Below are 20,211 nucleotides of genomic sequence, written 5' to 3' on the forward strand. Positions count from 1 at the left end.
GGTGAGAATGTGAAATTGAAATTGAGTGTGGAAGAGTACTTTAATACAGTTAATACAGGTTGATAAAAATAAACTGTGATGTGCAGTTCTGTGTTTTTAGCATATTGTTTTCAATTTAGATTAAATAAAACTACCACACTGCTCTGTTTTTAGAATGAATTAACTACATGTCACAAGGATGGTCATGTCAGGACTAGTACCATTCATTAAAATGTTTTATCTCCTCCCAAAACTCCTCCTGCCACTATGAGCGGGAGGTCGCAGGTTTGAATCCCCACTCATGCAGCATTGCCATCAAGCTGCCGGCGCTTAGAGGGAGCAAAATTAGCCCTGCTCCCTCCGGGTGGGTAGATTGTGCTCTCTCCCCACATCAGTAAATGGTGATGTCCGCAGCACAGGGCGTCTGTGAGCTGATGTATCGGAACCAATTTGCTGCGCTGACCTCTGAGCATACTGTGATGCTACTCTGCTACTCAGCTCGAAATAAAGTGGTGGATGACTTCACATATATCGAAGGAAGCATGTGTTAGGTTAGTCTTCACCCTCCTGGTGTGTTGGGGCATTACTAGTGATAGGTGGAGTCCTAGTGAATGGGATGGGTAATTGGGTGTGCAAAATTTGGGAGAAAATGGGGGAAAAAAAAAATTGCCATATCTTTAAAGCTTTTTCAGGAAGAGATTTTTTTTAGGTGCATCACTCAACCCTAGACACAAGCCACGCTTTAATGTACAAGACACTGTTTCCCCCCTGCTGTCTGAAGCTGTGTTGGTGCACTGGGTCTGCAGATGATGAGTTATGTCAATAGTCTGTCCCCTCTGCGCACACACTTCAGCCTCCAGCAAGTTTTGCAGTGAGTGACTCAGCGTTTTACCTGTGGAGGAAACAGTGAGGGAGGAAAAGAAAGAAGAGAGAATGTAAGCGAGATACTCGGCAGACGGGCAATAAGACGGTGGTCAGAAAGACCACTGGGGCTTTTATGGCCTCCGATCTGCAGTCATGACTAGGGATGCAAATTATCGATTAATTCGTTAATCATTAGTTGATTGATCTTATCGATCGACTTTCGATTAATTGATAAGCGGCGTTTTTACCTGAATTTTAGTGTTTCAATAGGGCCTTTAAAAATACCAGCTAAATAGTTAAAACACTGAGCTCAAAAAGTATATATTATATTATGATAATTATATTGTATTATATTATATTATATATTCCTCAAGTAATTATGCATTAGGAAAAGAAAGCAGACTTTTTATGGTATAAGAAAATACATTCTTTAATTTAAAAAAAGAAATAAATTAAGGACTGGCTCAGTTTTTGCGTTTTTGTACCATTAGACATATAAAAAAAAAAAAAAAGAATAGAAGAAATTAAATAGAGAGCCAAACAGATTATTATTGAGCCTATAGATTATGAAGAAACTGCATCTAGGCTATTAATTAGGAAATCCTCAACAATCCTCAATGCAATGAGATCCTGAAACCCTGTACCGTCAACTGTCTTGATTGGCATCAAATCTCTCTTGATCATGCTGCATATCCTCTCTGTAATGTCCTCCGCCCTTCTCTCATCACACGCTCGCGCTCTCAGTGAAACTGTGACGGCGTTCAAATGATAACTGAGTGAGCTAGTGGAATTGTTGTATTTCAATACCGCATTACACAGAGAACATTTGACTTCTTTGCCTAAATTAACAATGTTGAAATGGTCCCACACCGCACTTATTTTCGCCCGCTTCATTTTGTTTTCAACCCTGGTCTCTCGCGAGTCGTGTTCACCTCTCGTTCTCACGCTCTGTTCAAGTTACTACAGTAGCGCCCTCTAGCGATTAATCGCGAGTAATACATTTTGTTCGAGCAACCTCTTGATCGACAATTAATCTAAAGTCGATTAATCATTTGCATCCCTAGTCATGACAGACTCCCCCAAGACTTTAGCTCAGCTCACCTATGGATCTGCCGACTGTTGCTGTGGACAACTCCCACTTCCCCTGGTGTCCTAAGGTAGTTTGTATTTTAGTAGCTGTTGTGTGTCTGATACACTCAATATTGTCATTGATTACAAATTTAATTGACTATACAAAACATATCACCATTAATTGGTTAGGTTTGCTGACCTTGATAATGTCTATTATGCTTTTGTTAACAAGGAGGTCCTATTAAAGTGAAAGAGATTGATATCTGCTTGGTTTAAAAGCAGTGGTTCTGGCTCTGAGTGGTCCTCTGATTAAGGTGCTGCCACCATGATCTGAGGATTGCCGGTTCGAATCGTGAGTCATGCTGTTTGCTATTAGCAGCTGCAGTCCGAGAGAATACAGTTGGCCTTGCTCTTTTTTTGGCGAGGTAGATGTCGCACTTTCCCAACATCACCCCCAGTGTGACGTCGGTCAGCACAGGCGTCTGTTAGCTTGTGTATTAAAGCTGAGTCGCTGCGCTTTCTTCCAAGCGCACTGGCATCTCTGAAATGCTACATCAGCGGCAGTTGAATAAGAGCTTTGCAAAAATCAGAGAAGTCATGTGCCAAATTGCACCATCCTAGTAATTAATAGTGGGTTGTTCAATTTACCTTCTAAATTTAGGATTAAATTTGATTTAATTTGATCAATTTATGATTGCAGCAGTTTTATTTTAGTTATATTTTAATACTTTTCTTTTTAATTAAAAGATCATTGCTCATTGCTCGATAATGTTATGTTATTTAATAAGTGGCATTAAATAGCCTTAAAACTGACTATTACCATATAATCGCATTTTTCTGGGCATCTTCAATTTTAGGGTTTTCTCTTGTATCAGTAGAGTATCAGTCTGAGACAGCGCTTTAAAGGCTTGTTTATACACCCAATATGGGAAGAATGTAAGAATATAAAAATGAAAATATTTATTTCAAACATTGTAACCATCAATGCCCACACACTTCTGTGTTCTTATTCTTGGCATGAATAATATGCAATTTGTACATCCTTTATTTGTACACAAAAGTAGCTGCAAAATCAAAATTATATAAAAAAAAAAGAAAAATGTTTAGCCTTCTGTAAACATAGAAACTGTTTGTGTTGTACAGTGCTGACGTTTTGTTTTAACAATGCTTAATAAGTATAAACTTAGAAGTAGAAACTGAAGTGGTCTCTTAATGTGTTCCAGAGCTGCATATCCATTGTTGGGTTTTAAAAATAAGACCAAAGAAACCTGTAGATTGTTTGAATACTAATGAACTGGTCTAGTCTTTACAGTTCATTTTTCTGCCATTTAGCACTGAAATCTAGAGAATCTACCCTATTTTCTCTCCAGCTCTCTGGCATTGGAATGTCATCGTTTTTTTTTTTTCATCTTCTTGTCATCATCCTTGTTTCATCTCCTGTTGGCTTCCATTTCCTCTCCACTTGCTCCTGTAATTTTGCTGCTGCTTTGCTCCTGGTGGGATTCCCCCCTTCAGCTCTGCTGTTTCCTGCAGGATGTCCCACCAAAGATGCCCCTGCTAAAGGCGAGGTGGGGGAGAGAGACAGTGAGCCAGAGCGTGAGCCTGTGTTCAGGAGCAATAGACTGTAGTATGAGAGATGAGGGAGGCTTAGCTGGATCGTAGCCCTCTCTCTGCGGGGGGTGTTCCAGCGTTATTACTTACCCCCATTCTTTACTCTGTAACATGATGCTGGATATTGAAGGCTCAAAGCTGAAATGCACTTCCTCTTCCAAAAGTGATCTTGATCTCGCCAGAAATGTCATAAAGCAAGTCATGAAGCAGTGGCTTGTGGTCAGTGTTTTGTTTCCCCCCCTTCTCTTTCTGCTTCAGTGTTCTGACCTCCTTCAGCCTTTGTTGGAATTGGTTACGGCTGTGAAGATCGATTAGTTAAGCTTGGTTATTGAGTTAGCGGAAGGCAGTTAAAACGTTATCAGTGATTTTAGAAATGATGGCCAGTTTGCTTTTTAATACATTGAACTCTCCTATACTAGCCACTTTTAGAGTAGAATAGACTCTGAAATCCCTGTCCAGGAAACAGGCCTTGGATGTCTTGAGGGGTGTTTTCAAACATGTAGTTCTGGAGTTCAGTTAGAGTTTGTAAATTCAGAGCTTCTTCCTTTTGGCTTGGTTCACACAGGGAAAAAATCTAAGTGCACCAAAATGTGACAAAAAAACAAAACAAACAAGAAAGAACATTCTCTCTGCTTATTGGTCAGATCTGTCAGAACGAGACAGGAGCAAGAAGGTAAATACAGGAAGAAGGTCCTGTGTTCTGTACTAGTGTATTACTGTGCAGCTTAAAGGTCTCTTTCCCTCGAAATCCTTGTTGCACATGAAACTGTTTCTCAGCCTCCATTGTCTGCAGTAGCTAAGAAAAGAAAAGCCTGTATCTCTGAAAACATTTTCTCCTTTGAGTTCTAGAGCTGTAAAATTGACTTTTGGGGAGGCAGGTAGGCGTTCTCTGCTGCAGTGCTGTTAGCCAATCAGAGGCAATATATTTGCATGTATGAATATTCATGAGCAAGAGCCAAAACCTGTTTCAGTGATCTAAACCAGGGCTAAATAGAAACACCAAAGTACTTTTTTCCACAGAAAAACAGCTCACATATCATTCATTATTACTAGAGACCACAACTATACATTTTAAACTGAATGAAAAAATTATTGAGTGAGACCTTTAACATGCATTTAACAGCATAGATATAATTTGTTCATAGCTGTAGTAATTATGAGGGTAACATTCCAAGTTAAACTAAACTTGCAAAATGTGAAGTTACCCTTTTAATCTTACATTTTAATTAAAGCTTAAACATGTTATAGTGCCTTCGTGCCCATAGATGCCCACTATAGTGGCCTTTTTTGTGATAAAAAGTTGTGGATGTGCCTCTAGATCAAGAATTATTTTTTAATCTTAAAAAATAACAAAAAATGGTGCTGTGAAGTGCTTTCTGCAAAAGTGCCCTTATAACAGTCTGAGTGTGCCACTGCCCTCTCCAGTGCTCAATGCTTTTGTGAGCATCTATACTTGTGCGTTTATGTGTTTGTGCTAATTTACAATTACAACGTAGGTGGAAATGCTGTGCCTAAAAGTAGGACTGCACAATATTGGAAAAAAAAATACATTGTGAATATTCTTACATAATATTATTATCATGCATTTAAATGGCTTTTTTTAAAAGGTTAATAAGAGCGTTTTTGTGGAATAGAAAGCATAAATTCAGCTGTAACTGGAAAAATATCGGCACAAAACTGTGCCGAACTGAGGTGCACAGCTTTCAACATGTGCTTTTACAAGCATGTGCCCAACCATGTGAATGGAGGCCATGCTGTTCACTCCTGCCCTTCTCCTCTCACGCTTCTCAGGCAGCAGCAGCCTGTCATTTACGCAGACACAGAGACAGCGCTGTGCATCTACTTCTTGTGTCAAGAATCAAAACATTGCAACATGATGTGTTTGATTTAATTGCCTTAAGTAACATCTCACGTCCTGACATGTGATTATTGCATATGCGCACATCGCGATAACCATGCTTAAATGATATATTGTGCAACCCTAGCATTAAGTATTTTTTTTTCCAGTAAGAGTATTTCTCACTCTATAAGAGCCTTGTGCTATATTTTCTTATTGTCCATTTCACTCTTTGGCCTCTTATTAAGAGGAAAATGACTTGATTAATCATCAGAGTGATTGGGTAGGTTATTTGATATTAAGAATGTAATCAATAGTGATGCTACTATATTTCATTCCAGCAGGATGAACACTGGCTTACACTCACCGCTGCAGTTTCTCTTGGGTTTGATGGCTTAATTGCCACTGTCACTCCCACCTGTGTGAGTGTGAGTGTGTACGAGTGTGTGTGAGAGCGAGAGAGAGAGGAAGAGTGAAAGCGTGGTGGGCCTGTAGCAGCAGAACGTAATTAAATGTGGCAGGTTTAATCACACATAGATCAGCAATCATAAGAAGATGAGAAGGGGGAAAAAAGAGCAAATAGAAAGTGTGTGATGGAGATAGAGAAGACCAAAGGTGCTGTAGATGTAGATTTAGGCCTCTTTCTCTTGCTGTTTCTCTGCGTCTCTGCCTCTCTGTCTACTTTAGTTCAGCTGACCTTTCTGTGCTCTTCTCACAGTTTTTTTTTTTTTTGTCGCATCTGTTTTTGAGGTTGAACACACTTTAAAAATCTTTTTAGTTTGTTTGGAGTTGCTGCATAAGGTTAATGCTGCTGTGGTGGCTGATGTGGAGCTCAGCAGTTTTTTCTTTCTTGCCCTAATGCTAATGTTAGCCTGTGGTCTGTGTTCTGTCCAGGCATTCGCAGGCATAGAAGTAAATCATTTCACATTCACAGACTCTACATTTGGGTATTTTGACACAACTAGTGTTGTTTTCTTCAGTTTCTTGTTATATTGTTAAATTGAAATATATAATTTGTGTTTGGGTTAATAATCACAAAAAATATGGTTTAAATGAGCTTTGGCCGAGAGAACTTGTGGCATATATGGATGTTATAGACATGTGCCTTAGTTCTATCATGAAACAGCTCAATTTGCGTTTGTGATTTTTTGTGCATTTGCTGTTTCTGAGCCCAATCAGTGATTTCCAGTAGAGAATCATGCCTGTATTTAATGCACTGCCAGCTGAGGGCCCAAAGATCACCAGAAACCAGTACTTTTAGCCTACCTTGTCCCTTGGCCAAAGGAATTTCTCCAGTTTCTCTGATTTGTTTGATGATATGAATTGTAGATGGAGGGGTATCTATAGTCTTTTTCAATTTTTTTTTTTCTGAATTGTTTTTTTTTTTTTTTAAACACTTTTTCGCAGACTGGTAAACTTCTTTCTTTCTTTACTTCTGAGAAAGACTGCTTGTCTCATTTATATGACTCCTTTATATTCAGTCATGTAAGTTAGTTACACTTTTTGCTGCTATTGCAGATGTTTTTAAATAGTACAACTTATTTTTCTATATATTTGTTGCCCTGTCCCAACTTTTTTTTTAGAAGTTGTTGCAAGGCTAAAATACAGAAATGGATGTTCATGAATAATTAAAAGAATGTTAAGCAGATAAAACTTAAAATATCTCAGTTAGAGACTGTCTGCAATAAAATTAAAGTCAAAGTAAATATTTAAATGGCGTCTTTGAGATGTGTGTGTGCTAGTCTATTGGTGTGGTCAACTATTTGTGATGCAAATAGAATTACATGTCTTTCAGCACTTTTTCTGCATAATAATATTACACTATATAAGAAATGCAAAGCATAGGGTGACCTTTTTTGTGGTATACACTAAATTACAACAAAACATGTCAAACATGGGCAAAAAAATCATTGTGTTCAATCAATTTGAATTTAGAAGTTATTTACCAATGTAAAGATGGGGTTAAAATGGTTATTTTATGACCTTGCTCAAAGAACATTTTGTAATCCTGTCATTTTTTAAAAGTGTAAGCTGAATTTGATATTTGCGAACTCTCAGAGCAGCTTCTATAAAAAAAAATGCATCTGTGGGCATAGAATGGATAGTTCAGATTTAGCCTTTACCCAGGCTGATGTCAGAAGCTGCTGGGCTTGGCACTCGAGTCCAGAACTCTTGTGACCATTGTGGTGTCCTTTAACACAGCCCAGAGCCTACTGTGCAAATTTCAATGACCACAAGGGTGGAGCGATGGCTTCAGCAGCACTGTGCAGAAATGACCTGTAGGACAGGGAGTGTTTTTTAATCTCTATTAAGCTCTAGGAAAGGTGTGGGTCAGCAGTAGTCAAAAGATATGCGTAAATATGCATTCCAGTCTGATGTCCTTCATCCATACCTGAACGGTCTACAGGCATCCTCAGGAGAAGCTGTTGTCAAGGTAGATATGACACATCTCTTTTCAGTCGCGTGATAAGAGAGATGTTTCGGACCATATTTTATCTGTTCTGACACGTTCCTTATCTCGCGACCTGTCCGGGGCATCGGTCGATGACCAGATGTAGCAATGCTTATGGGTCCTGGGCATGGCATCATCGATCGCCCCCTCCAATGGCTTGTCATCCTGGCACCACTTAGCTAATGATGTCCTTGCTATCGCAGGGAAGCCGGGAAAGAGGCCATAAAACTCTGAGCGCCGCTGCCGAGGGAAGATGAATGGCATTCATATAGGAACGGGGAGTCAAGTGCTAGTGTCTAGGCTGGCAGCAATGGTTTTCACTCTCTTTCCCTCTCTCTCTTGTTTTTTTTTATTTTATATTCTTCCACTTCTTCCCACAGGGGGCTTCTCGTGAGAGGAAATAGATTCCTGTTTATTTAGTTCCACCTCCATTAGCCGCTAAAATGTTATCTCTGCAATCGGGCACAAAGTTTGCCTCCTCTGGCATGGTTGTATCCTGCCCCCGGTGACTCTCACTCCGGATACAGTACGTCCTTTGTTTTTCTGCAGATGTTTGGGTGACCTGTCTGGCTCTGCTGGACAGGAGTGGTATATAGCTGTCTCACTTCCAATGCTTCATTAAAGCCCTGCAGATAGAGGAGTATATGGGCTTTGAGACCAACGTTATCGACCTATTATTGCTACACTGTTTGAGAGGGTTATGTGCAACCTATTAATAGGGCTGCAACTAATGATTGTTTTGGTGATTGACTAATCTGGCGATTTTAATTATTTTTCTGATTAGTCAATTAGTCAACGATTAATTCGCCATGCTCTCCAACTCTGCTTGCTCCACTATGGCTCCACTTTCTCTATTGCTTCAAAAAAAAAAAAAAAAGATAGAAACTGCTGAATAGGGGTGTGCCGTATCATATTGTACGCGATAATATCGCCAACAATTTCGAATATCGCGAACGGTATTGAACCTTGAAATATCGTGCCATATCACCCACCCCTAATTATCACATCAAGGTACTACTTTTTTGCTGTTTTTAGCAAAAGAAAAATTTACACTGTTCTCATTTTCCATTTTATATCTACTAGAGACAGATTATGTCTGTCCAGTATCATTCATTTTACTGCAGTACTGGATATACAGAGATATATGGAGTGCATTATTAGTATTGTGCGGTAGTGTATTCTTGGAAAAAATAAAAAAACAGTGCCAAGAGTATTGTTATCGCAAAAATACCATGACATCGTGATATTATTTTAGGGCTATATCGCCCAGCCCTACTGCTAAATATGGGAATTTGATACCCAGCAAATGTCCAAAATATTACCCTTTGAAAATGCATGAAAATTGATGATATTTGTTAAGGAAATATGTTAACTGTTGTGTTCAGGCATGGTTGGAGACCTAGGCCGAGCTGAGTGTAAACTGTGTGAGTGTCCCCAGTATTTTGTGTAGTGCTACAAATTAACGATTAGTCGACAATGAACATTTGGAGTCAAAAAATTCTTATAATCAACATTGCCGATTATATCGACTAATCGTTGCAGCCCTACCTATTAGGGAATCTTGAAACATGACTCCTTGCATCTTTACTTACTAGGTGTAGTGTAACATGATAAACGAGTACAAACTTTTGTTGAATAGCCCACCTCTATTCACCCCTAGCGTTCTGAAAAACTGTGCTTTTAGTCGATGCACCCAACAGGCTTACAATGCTAGCAGTAGGTGCATAGGTTTTGTGTTTAGCACATTGCCCATGTAAAGAAATTACCATGTTTACATTATTAACAAGCTCAAAGTAGATCCACACTTCATTGGTAGAAGTTTGAGCACTTTGACTTTTAAAACAAGGCATTGAAAATTTAAAGTGCACAGGAAGTTTTTTAACATAGACTGTTTATACACACAGTAGCTTACTTTAGTTCTCTTGGTGCCGCCATCTTGAAATTAGGTCACGATAAGTCGATTTTGTACCCAGTTTGAAAGGCAAATGACCCAATACCTGTTCATACGAGCTCCACCTATCACTAGCAATGCTCTGAACACTAGGAGGGTGAAGACTAGAACATCTAGCCTCCTCTGATACATCATGAAATCATGTATCTGCCACCAGTGCAGCAGCACATTGAGGCAATAGTTCTAGGTGGCCAATAGGGGTGGGAATCGTTTACTATCTCACGATTCGATTCGATTCCGATTTTGGGGGCCACGATTCGATTCAAAATCGTTTTTTGATTCAAAACGATTTGAATTATAAAAATTTCTGCTTCTGGCTTATGAATCTTATTGAAAAAAAACCCTCCATAATATACACTGGTCCTGGAGCAGGTAATGTGTTACAAAAACAATAAAATGTGCAGGAATGTGGGTCCTCAGTGACAGAGGAATCACTGGGATATCACAATGACGTTAATGAACAATAAATAAATAATAAATAACACTGCTTTATTACCAGGCTACTAGCGGTGGTGTGTAGGTGACGCTGCTGGGCTGATGTGATGATAGCAGTGGAGCGCTAAAGTTCAGGAGCAGCTGCTGATTAACTAGTTAATTTAAGGTCGTAGTATTTCTTCAGAAAGGGGGCAGGAGGTGGAGAAATTAATTCATATGGTCCATTCCTTAATTCCTCTGTGATGAGGAGCTGAAATTAGCTCTGATTAGCTTATTGTTATTTTTCCGTTCCGCCTTAAATGCTGCAGCCCGCTGCCACCTGTAGCGTTATTTAAGGTGGAACTGGAAAGTTAGCTAGTTAGCTAGCTAACAGTTACTGAAACTAACTACTAGCGATCTTTTTTATGCTTGTTATGAAGCATTCTGCCATAAAACATTAAAACTACACGTTAATCTAAGGTAATATAGTGCTTGTTCTGCCATCTTACCGGTGATTCTCATACACCTACGCTCTGTGTGTGTCTGGAAGATCTCCGTTTGAAAGGACAAGCGCTATCCCCAGGGTTGCCAGGTCCAACAAAAATACCCAGCCCAAAATCAGTCTAAAACCCGCCCCTCAGAATCGATTTTGGGACATTTTAAATCGATTCTGAATCGTAGTAAATGAGAATCAAGATTCTTATGTGAATTGATTTTTTGGCACACCTCTAGTGGCCAACGCTTTTGGAGGAAAACTAGACACTCCAGCTCCAAAACATCAGCTAACAGATATTACATGTTGTGCTATAGCAGTATTTTGATATATCAGTATTTTTATTACACCCTTGTCTCATAGGAGAAGGTATTTAGCCATACACATTTATTTCATATAACCATACATCAGTCACATGACAAAATTAACCAACCACGCAACCTCACAGTCCACTTGAAATTAACCCCAGACAACTGATTTCAGAAAGTCCAGAGATCTGAACTGTTCATAAACAGCTTTTACCAAACTTACTGAACTCTGAGAACCAGTGCTCCCGAATTAGGGGTGTGCAAGTTCGTATCGTACACAGAAATATCGCCAACATTTTTGAATATCGTGAACGATATTATACCCTAAAATATTGTCATATTATCATACTGTTCTCATTTTCCATTATATATCTATATCTAGAGGCTATATCTGTCCAGTATCACTTATTTTACTTTAATCCTGGTTATATGGAGATATTTGAAGTGTATTATTAGGATTATTAGTATCATGACATTCTGGATCATTGAATTCTGTTATAAATCTGATAAAATTCTTGTATTTTTTTAGGTCTATATATGCAATAATAGAATTTAATTTTAATTTAGTTGCGGTAATGTATTCTCAAAATAATATAATTTTAAAATTTAGTGTTTTGTCATATCGCAAAGAGTATCGTTATCGTGAAAATATCATGAAATATCGTGATATTATTTTAGGGCCATATCGCCCACCCCTATCCCGGAAAAAAAAAATCTAGTGTGAAACATATTTGCATGCGGCACTATAATTACTTTTTAAAACAAACAACTTCATTTCTTCTTAACTGCAGTTCTGGGAAGTTGGGAAGGTCCTTGATCTTTATATATTAATCTGGCTGCTGTATTCTGCATGCTGTGCACTTTTTCTTTTGTGCAACCTGCAATAATACATCCAGCACCGTGGCATATTCAGGGCATGGTCTGACCGGGCCCCAGCAGGTTTTCATAGTATATTTATTTATTTATTTATTTATTTATTGTTGTATTTTTTTTTTATCTTCACAGGTAGGAAGTCTGGTCCTCAGGAACCTTTGATGACTGCATAGACAATGAGGTAAATTATGCTACAATTAAACTGGTGGTGGTGATGATGTTTGGTATTGATGATGATGTTTGGTATTTTGTTAGTTCCTAACTTGAGCCAGGGCTTGTTCATTTTTGCAGTCTATATTTCTGATCTCAGAAAGATTCGACTTGTGCTAAGTTGCTAATGGTTATTTGGGCATTCTAAGAATTATTTGACTGTTTTAGTTATCTAAAAGTTAAGTTATCTAAAAGTTAACTACTTAAATACTCTAACTGGTGTTGGGGAGAGATTTTCTACACTAGCTGATGTTAGCTTGATAGTAACTATGCTAGGTGATGTTAGATAAGATGTTGACTACACAATTGTTGAGGCAGAGTTGGCTAAACAATGTTAAAATTGAGGTTCTGTGAATGCAGAAGGTAATATAATAACTATGCTCTGTCAGATTTTGTGGATTTTGTCTTAAAATCTATCCGGGTGGGATTCGTTTCTCAGGGGGACATATGTGAAACATATTTCATGTTTTTACTCAGTGATAAAACTCTTGCATCTGGACTGCAATTGAAAAAACAGAAGGATCAGAGAGTTTTTTTGGGTTTATCGGTTACATGAAATCGCGTTCAGTAGCTCCTCCATTTCCACTCGCTGTTGTGTTTACGTGGATCTCTGTGGAAATGCACGCCCTAATGTAATTACGGTGCGTAGCAGTGCACAAATAGCTATTTTATTAAACGTGAGGTGACAAAACTCAGAGATGTCAGTCCGGATGGGACTAAAATTACTGAAGGAGTTCAGCGAAAAACAGTAGGTAATTCTACTTTGAGAAAAACACGTACATAAAATCACAAGGGACCCCACATAAAAGAGAAAATTACCCCAGGACCCCCTGAATAACTAATCCTGCCCGGCTATAGTAACGTATAGTACAGTTGCTAAACAAACAAGCAGTTTAAGTCTTTTTAGCTAAGTAGTTTTTAGTACCAACTGGGGAAGTTCGTGTAATGTCATGGTCTTGGCTACCTGATATGTTGTTGTACCTGTACCAAAAAAAAAAAAAAGAGACGAAAATGATATAAATCTGTAGACATCTGACTCGTCTAACTGAGACAAATACCCAAAGGCCATTGACCCCGGGTGCTGTTTTAAGAGTCAGTAGTATGTCATACTACATACATAAGTTTAAAAAAAAAAAAAAAAAAAAGGTTGTTTGTGAAATTGTGAAACCAGGTTTGTAGTAATTACAGTGCTGGGTCTTACAGGGGAATGCAGGCACCTTTTTAGGGGCGTGGAAGAAAATGAAAGAAAGCGTCTTAGCTGCTGGAATGCGGACTGTCCGGTAGTGCCATTGGATCCTGAAACGTTTTCGAGGGTTTTGGCTTTCGTGCTTAAACCCAAAGAGGGACTGCTCCCTGGGTCAGCTGCTCTCGTCTGTTGACATAACACAGCCAGGTCAGAGGAGCCGCGGTGCGAGAGATCGGGAGGCATGTTGTCTGCATGTAGTTTTCTTCTCACAGCGATTGTGACTAACCTCTCTGTGACCCAAATAAGCAAGGACATTTTGGTAATATGAACAGACACACACATTCCCCCTCTTTCTCTCTTTCTTTCTTTTTTCTTTCTTTCCCTCTCCTCTCTTTGGCACAGACACACACACACACACACACACACATACTCTCTCTGCCTCTCTCTGGTGCGCACACACACACACACACACACACACACAATCTAATCTCTCACACTTCCTGCAGTGTCCCATAGTGCAGGCCTTGTGTAACTGTGGCGTAGCAGATTCTGGATGGAGGCTGCAGAGGTCAGCGGGTGAAGGCTGCGTCCTCACTGGGCCTGCAGTTATTTTGAAGGCAGATACCAGTTGTGGGATTAGTGCTGGATAGACAGGAGGAAACAGCACTACTGCTCTGCGTTTGTTTTTACCATTTTCACATCGCTTCAGAAAAAAACAGGCCCCGTGGTTTTGGGGTTGCATGTTTACAAGCCTCTTGACGGGACCTTTTTGTTGTTCTTGCATGTTCTTGTTCACTGCTGGCTTTGTGGTACAAACTGAGTTTAAAAAAAGATACAAACACAAAAAAAACACAAAAACCCCAGAATTGCCCCCTCTGTCTTTCTCTCGCTATTTTTACAGTGTAAGAACAAGTCGTGGGATAGCAGTATGTAAATGCATAAGGAAGCGTTGCCTCATTTAATAGGGGTAGCTTTCAAACACTCACACGTATACGTTGTGAGGTGTTCTCTTGTGAGTGAGGTTGAACACTGGCCTGTGTTCACATGACAAGGTGATGTGACATGATTATGACATGAGCTTGAGCCTGTCAAGTCCTAATTTGAAAACGTGCCAAATAAATGAGATGTTTAGTTTTAGAACACGTCATATAAGGCATTGCTGTCAACAGCGGGCAGTGTAATAATGACCTTGATTGGCTAGAATTGTTCATGTGAATAGACAACTGACTCTGACAGAAATCACTTCCACTTTCAATACCCACAGGTTAGTGCAAGCAAAGAACAGATTTTTATATCTGCCAATTGTGTGTGTGTTTTTGTCATGATAAAAATGTACAGCTCTGGAAAAAAATAAGAGACCACGTAAAAATTTAGTTTTTTTTATTTTACCAAATTGAAAACCTCTGGAATATAATTAAGAATTTTTGCACCAGGAGTGGCATAAAGTTATTCAAAATCAGTGTGTAAGACTGGTGGAGGAGAACATGCCAAGATGCATGAAAACTGTGATTAAAACTAGGGTTATTCAATCTCTTAAAACTTTATGAATATGAACTTGTTTTCTTTGCATTATTCGAGGTCTGTAAGCTCTGCATCCTTTTTGTTATTTTTCATTTTCTAGTATTTTTCTAGACAGTATTTTTATTTGGAATTTGAAAGAAATGTAGTCTTGTTTATAGTATAAAACAACAATGTCCATTTTACTCAAATATATACCTATAAATAGCAAAATCAGATTCAAAAACTGAAGTGTTTTTTTTTCCCCCAGAGCTATCTATGATAAAATACACATAAAAGTGCTCCAAATTTACCAGAACTAAAACCCTTGACCATTGACGTCCTGTATTTGTGTCGCTTCTGCTTATATTGAAATTTCTAAAAGGCAGTGATTGCTTTCTTGTTCAGTTAAATTCTTTTTAAACTTTTGGCCTTTTCTAAGAACTCTGATTTAATCAACTCAAGTAGACACCAGGAAAAATCATCAGAATACACCATATCTTATCCCACAATAGTCAGACCAGTAATGTCTGGGCTTTGGGTCGTTTACACATGCAGCTTTTAAACAGTACTTTTCCAGGATGCACTCATTATACTTGCGGTACACATTGTCCTCAGTACAAACAGCCAAGAGCTTTTTCATTGTGAGTTTTTGTTCTCATGAAAACTGACATTGTGACCTTAAAAACAAAAGCATCACAGAATCGTTTTGCTTTTACTCTGAAGCAGCCATGAACTCGGGCACTGTAGTTTTTTTTGTGTTTGCTTTCTGGAGTTGGGTAAAAAACACCTTTTTTTGCCTGTGCAATAAACTTTAAAAAAGTCTACTTTACTAAAGGTAATGTAGAGGTCACTGTATTTCCCAGTTTTGGTTCATCTTTTGTTTACATATGCTGCCTCCTGGCTATTTTCCAGGAATTGTGCTTAAACATCTTATCCAGGACTTTTAAAGTCATAGCATATTATAACAGACTGGGTATCTCATACTTTCTGAGTGAGTTTTGTTGATTTTTATAGCAACACACATTAAACAATTAGTGATCGTACACTACACGAATTCAAACTGCCGAACACAGTCCTATGTATTTATCTATGCATGTGTTGCATTAGATAAGTGACGTAGAATAGCGCCAGACATTTGCAGACATGTGCAGACTGTAGATGAATGCTACTGTACAATGCATGTGTATACGAGTTCCTATACGAATTTCTGTGCAACCAACTTTAACTAGTGGTACTAGTATCAGAGTAAAACTGCTGCATTAATAAGGTGGAGTGTAAAATTAAAACTTTTCATTGACTGTTGGCTGATACTAAAGCGTAGATTCTCTGGTTGGGTCAGGCCAAGATTTCCCACCACTTCCCTTGGACTGGGTCGCGTCCGGCTCAAGAAAATAATCTGTGACATCTTTTCTTTTGTTTTTAATGCTATATTTATTTGATATATAGATGTGGCCTGATGCAGTATAGTTAATCAACAAATCAAACTTTTTTTTTTTTTTAAGTTGTACAAGTTAAAATAAAAAAACAAGTTAAAATCACGCAGCTCTGGGGCTCATGCACACGTGAGCTCCTCCACTTTTCTGCGTTTGACTTGCATCAGTGAGTGTAGCTGTTCTTAAAATAAAAAACATTTTTATTAAATAATAGGTCTATGCTTCTTCAGTGTTGCAATGTTGTTGTTAATTAACATCACTCTGAACCAATTTTGCTCATTCAAACAGCACGACAATGTTTTTAAAAAGCTAAAAAAAATAAAAAAGTGTGTTTATTATTGTAACTCGGGCTGTCAGTACTGATATATTTCACAGTAAGACAGACTGGATTTCTTCTAGGGAATAAAGTGCAGTTTTCAGCAGGTCTGTGCATCATATCTCTAGTGTGCTGGGAGGAATGCAGAACATGCCGGACAGAGAGAGAGAAACAGAGGAAGGGAGTGATGGGATGCTGCGACAGCCCACAGGGCAAGACACGCACCAGTGAGAGAGGGAGAAAGAGAGAGAGAGAAGTAAGAGAGGAAATGGATTACAAATAAGACATTTTCTTCAAGTCACACACACACACACACTGCCTATGTGGTGATTTTTATTTTTACGTGTATATATTGTTTTCTTTCCTGAAGGGAGGATAGGTGAAAGTGTTGAATCCAGTTTTATAGTTACCCTCCCTCTAACAGCAGCACCAGCAGCAGCAGCAGCAGCACCACTATCAGTACTCTTGACTGATTATAAGAGAGGTAGTCTGTAGAGTGGGTGCAGTGAGCGGTGAGGCGGGCAGCGATTGGCTGCATTAAAGCCAGGGCTCAGGTTTAGATGTCTAATCTGACGCAGATCTGGACGGATGGGGATTGGGGAGAATGAGTGTGGCTAAATTACTGTTCCACGGTAGGCCAAATCCCTTCTTATCAGATGTGCTCTCTTTCTCTCCCTCTTATTCTCTCTCTCTCTCTCCCTCCTCATCTATCGCTTTATCTGTCCCTCTCGCCCGGCCCCTCCTTTGTGGTTGGCTCTGTATGCCTGTGGGGACATGTTAGGTGGGGTCTTGCGGATAGGCTGACTTTCTGACAGATTTGTTCAGTATCTGGCTTTCGGCAGCATCGCAATGCTCTGTTGGTGCCAGCTGTCTGATGCCTAAAGCTTTGGACAGCAGCAGGTTTGTTTGTGCATCCAGTTGGGATCTACAAATACCGCGTATCACATTGAAATGAATGATCCTGCGCTGTGCTGTTTTGTATATTTTATAGATGGAAATCAGTGGACTAAATGCTGATTCAAATGGAAAAACTACCACAGAAGCTCCTCCTAACATGATTCAGCCTAAATTCGACACAACACTGGTTGGCTGATGTCAGATGGAACCTGATCTAGGACTAGATGTGAAAGTATGTAAACAGCAATAAAAAAAAAAATCACATTTAAAGCTGATGTCTAAGTTTTGGGAATTAGGGCCCTCTTTGGTGAGAATGGGTAATTGCACAGAGCATAAGGAATAATAATTTTAAACTGGGCGGGTGTGATGCGGCCTCCTTTCAGAGCGGATGAATCTGATTCCAGGTTCTGTTCAGTCAGAGAGAGACAGAGAGAGAACGCTCAGTCAGAAATGTCCCTCCTCCATTTCTTTGTTTTTACTATGAGTGAATGAGCTACTGAGCTCTGATTTTCCTCTTCTGAAGTCTCCATTGCTCCACCAGCCGCTCACATTTATTAAAACTGAGCTGGAACCTTTTTTAGAGGCTTTGCGTTGTGACACAAGTACGTAAAGATGCGTGACGTGTCCGGAAGAACTCACCTGAGAGCAACCCGACACCCCATTTTAAAGAATGAATATATAAGGCTTAGCAGGGATGGTCGTTCCAGCACACTGGTACCATTAAACACTATATTTTATCCCTTCTCCACTCAGAAATGCTTTTGCTTTCAGTTTAGAAACAAAATAATAAGGACTGCCGCTTTAATTAAGGCACAGAATCAGATTTAAGTAATTTCAGCCTGGTAATATAAACACAGCCATAGGCCCAAATATAATAGAGCCCTGCAGGATTCCACAAGAAATAGAAAACTGCATTGTTACCAGATATTCACAATTAATTCACCTTAAGATCAATAACTGCACAAATCATAAAATACACACTTTTATAATAATATGTGAAACAAGCCTGGAGAGACCGAAAATGACTGAGCCTTTTAGGAGATGCTTGATCTTTATGAGCACCCACTTTCCTGGATTCAGGACAGCATTTTTAGCACCTCCTTATGTATACACCACTGTAGCATATTAAATAAATTAATTTCTACATTTTAGTATCTATAGGAAGGCCACACCCATATATTGCCCTTTCCCAATAATCATGTTATCAATTTATTGTACAATATGCAGGCGCAATCTCAGTAATTTTACTTATTGAGGAGAACCAAACAACCTGAATGATTTCTAATTATTTCTGGAACAGTAAATTATCCAAAATAAGCCTTTCAAAATAATTACTCTTGACTTATTATGCAGGATAGGGACGTAACCTAAATAATTTTTGCTAACCTCGATATCAGAGAATCAGAATATCAACTCTGTTTAAGATTTATTTATTTAGGATTTTAAAATATATTTTTTTATTTTTAAATTTAAATCCAACATCTGAATAATTTTAAGAATTCAATCTTCATTGCTGTTTATTAAATATAAAGTGTAATTATGTTAATATGTTCTTGTATAATCATGTATAAATATAAGCAACCTACAATATTTATTAAATTACAATAATATTGTTTATTGCAGTAGTTTCTGGATTACTAATATATTGTCTTAAACCATTGACCACTGTTACAGGCCTACGTATATATATTGAAAATGACAAACATCAGATGATGTGCTTCACAGATTTATTAGATTTATCAGTAAATTACTGACTCATTTCTCAAAAGTTACACCAACAGCACGGATATTCTTTTATGCTCTTTTACATGTATATTCTAGCACATTTTGACACACAGATACCTTAAATATAGATTTGACAGATTGATGCAGGCGTTATTGACTTATATTTTTCTGTTCCCTTCTCAAGATCCGCTTTGGTATTACGCATTGAATTCTTACTATCATTTAAGCCCTAATCTGCAGCTGCTCTTTACAGCACCATGAAAGCATCACCACCCTTGTGCTGGGCAAATGGATTGCGACAACTTCTCCACTCTAATCAAACTGCTCAGTTTATGACACATGCAGTCTGTTTGTCGTTATTGTCAGCCCGCGTACAGCAGCTCGCTTTCATCCATGGATCAATACTGCCTGTAGCTTGGCAGGCTTTGCAATATTGCGCAGATTGATGTTGCTCTATGTGACAAGCAAGGCAAACCCCAAACTCTTGTTTGTTTGATGGACACCGTGGCCTGTGAAGGGGCTGGAGCCGTGACATTTTATCCCCGAGAAGTCCTAAGCCTGGCTGGGGCTGGAGAATGACTGTGGAAACGCACTTAGCGCTAACGTCCACAGGTTAAGCTCAGTGGTAGTAAAACCAAGACAGCTTTGAGTCTGATGGCAGGAGTTTATTTGCTCTGCTTGCATGTAGCTTCATTAAAATGGAGAGCAGGTTGATGAAATGCGTTAGCAATCCGTCCACTGATCTGATAAATCAACATAAGCTACGATGCGTGAATGCACAAATAATTGGAAATCATGTTTGCTCCCTGATTTTTTTAATTTTTTTTCCTTCCCCTCCTTCCTTCAAGTCTGGCTGCTTTCTATTCATTAGGTCTCTTTTTTAATGCCTTTTTTAAGCTTTAGGGCTCATATGTCAGTGGAGTTTGCAGTGCTAGCCAAAGACACAAATCTACAGCGGCCTTCTAAGTGTGTACGTTTTCATGTAAGGCGAGGAGAATCTGTGTTCCTGGCAGGCGCTATGTGGACAAACAGGCCTGACCGGTTCAGAAAGAGCAACATTGTCATCAGTTCACACTGATATCAGCAGGCTC

The 20,211-nt window shown here is 38.9% G+C and overlaps 1 protein-coding gene across 2 annotated transcripts in view; it reads left to right on the top strand.

Annotated features, from left to right (window-relative positions):
- arhgap35a (Rho GTPase activating protein 35a) overlaps positions 1-20,211 on the top strand; it is a 143,112-nt gene that overhangs the window by 13,315 nt on the left and 109,586 nt on the right. Inside the window, exon 2 of one of the 2 annotated variants that reach the window (XM_007260897.4) lies at positions 11,986-12,034. The exons of the other annotated variant lie outside the window; for it this stretch is intronic. The gene's annotated coding sequence lies outside the window, so the exon portion shown is untranslated. The remainder of the gene's footprint in view (positions 1-11,985; positions 12,035-20,211) is intronic. 2 annotated transcript variants of the gene reach the window in all.

This window comes from Astyanax mexicanus, chromosome 18 (genome assembly GCF_023375975.1).
Source record: "Astyanax mexicanus isolate ESR-SI-001 chromosome 18, AstMex3_surface, whole genome shotgun sequence".
NCBI lineage: Eukaryota > Metazoa > Chordata > Actinopteri > Characiformes > Acestrorhamphidae > Astyanax > Astyanax mexicanus.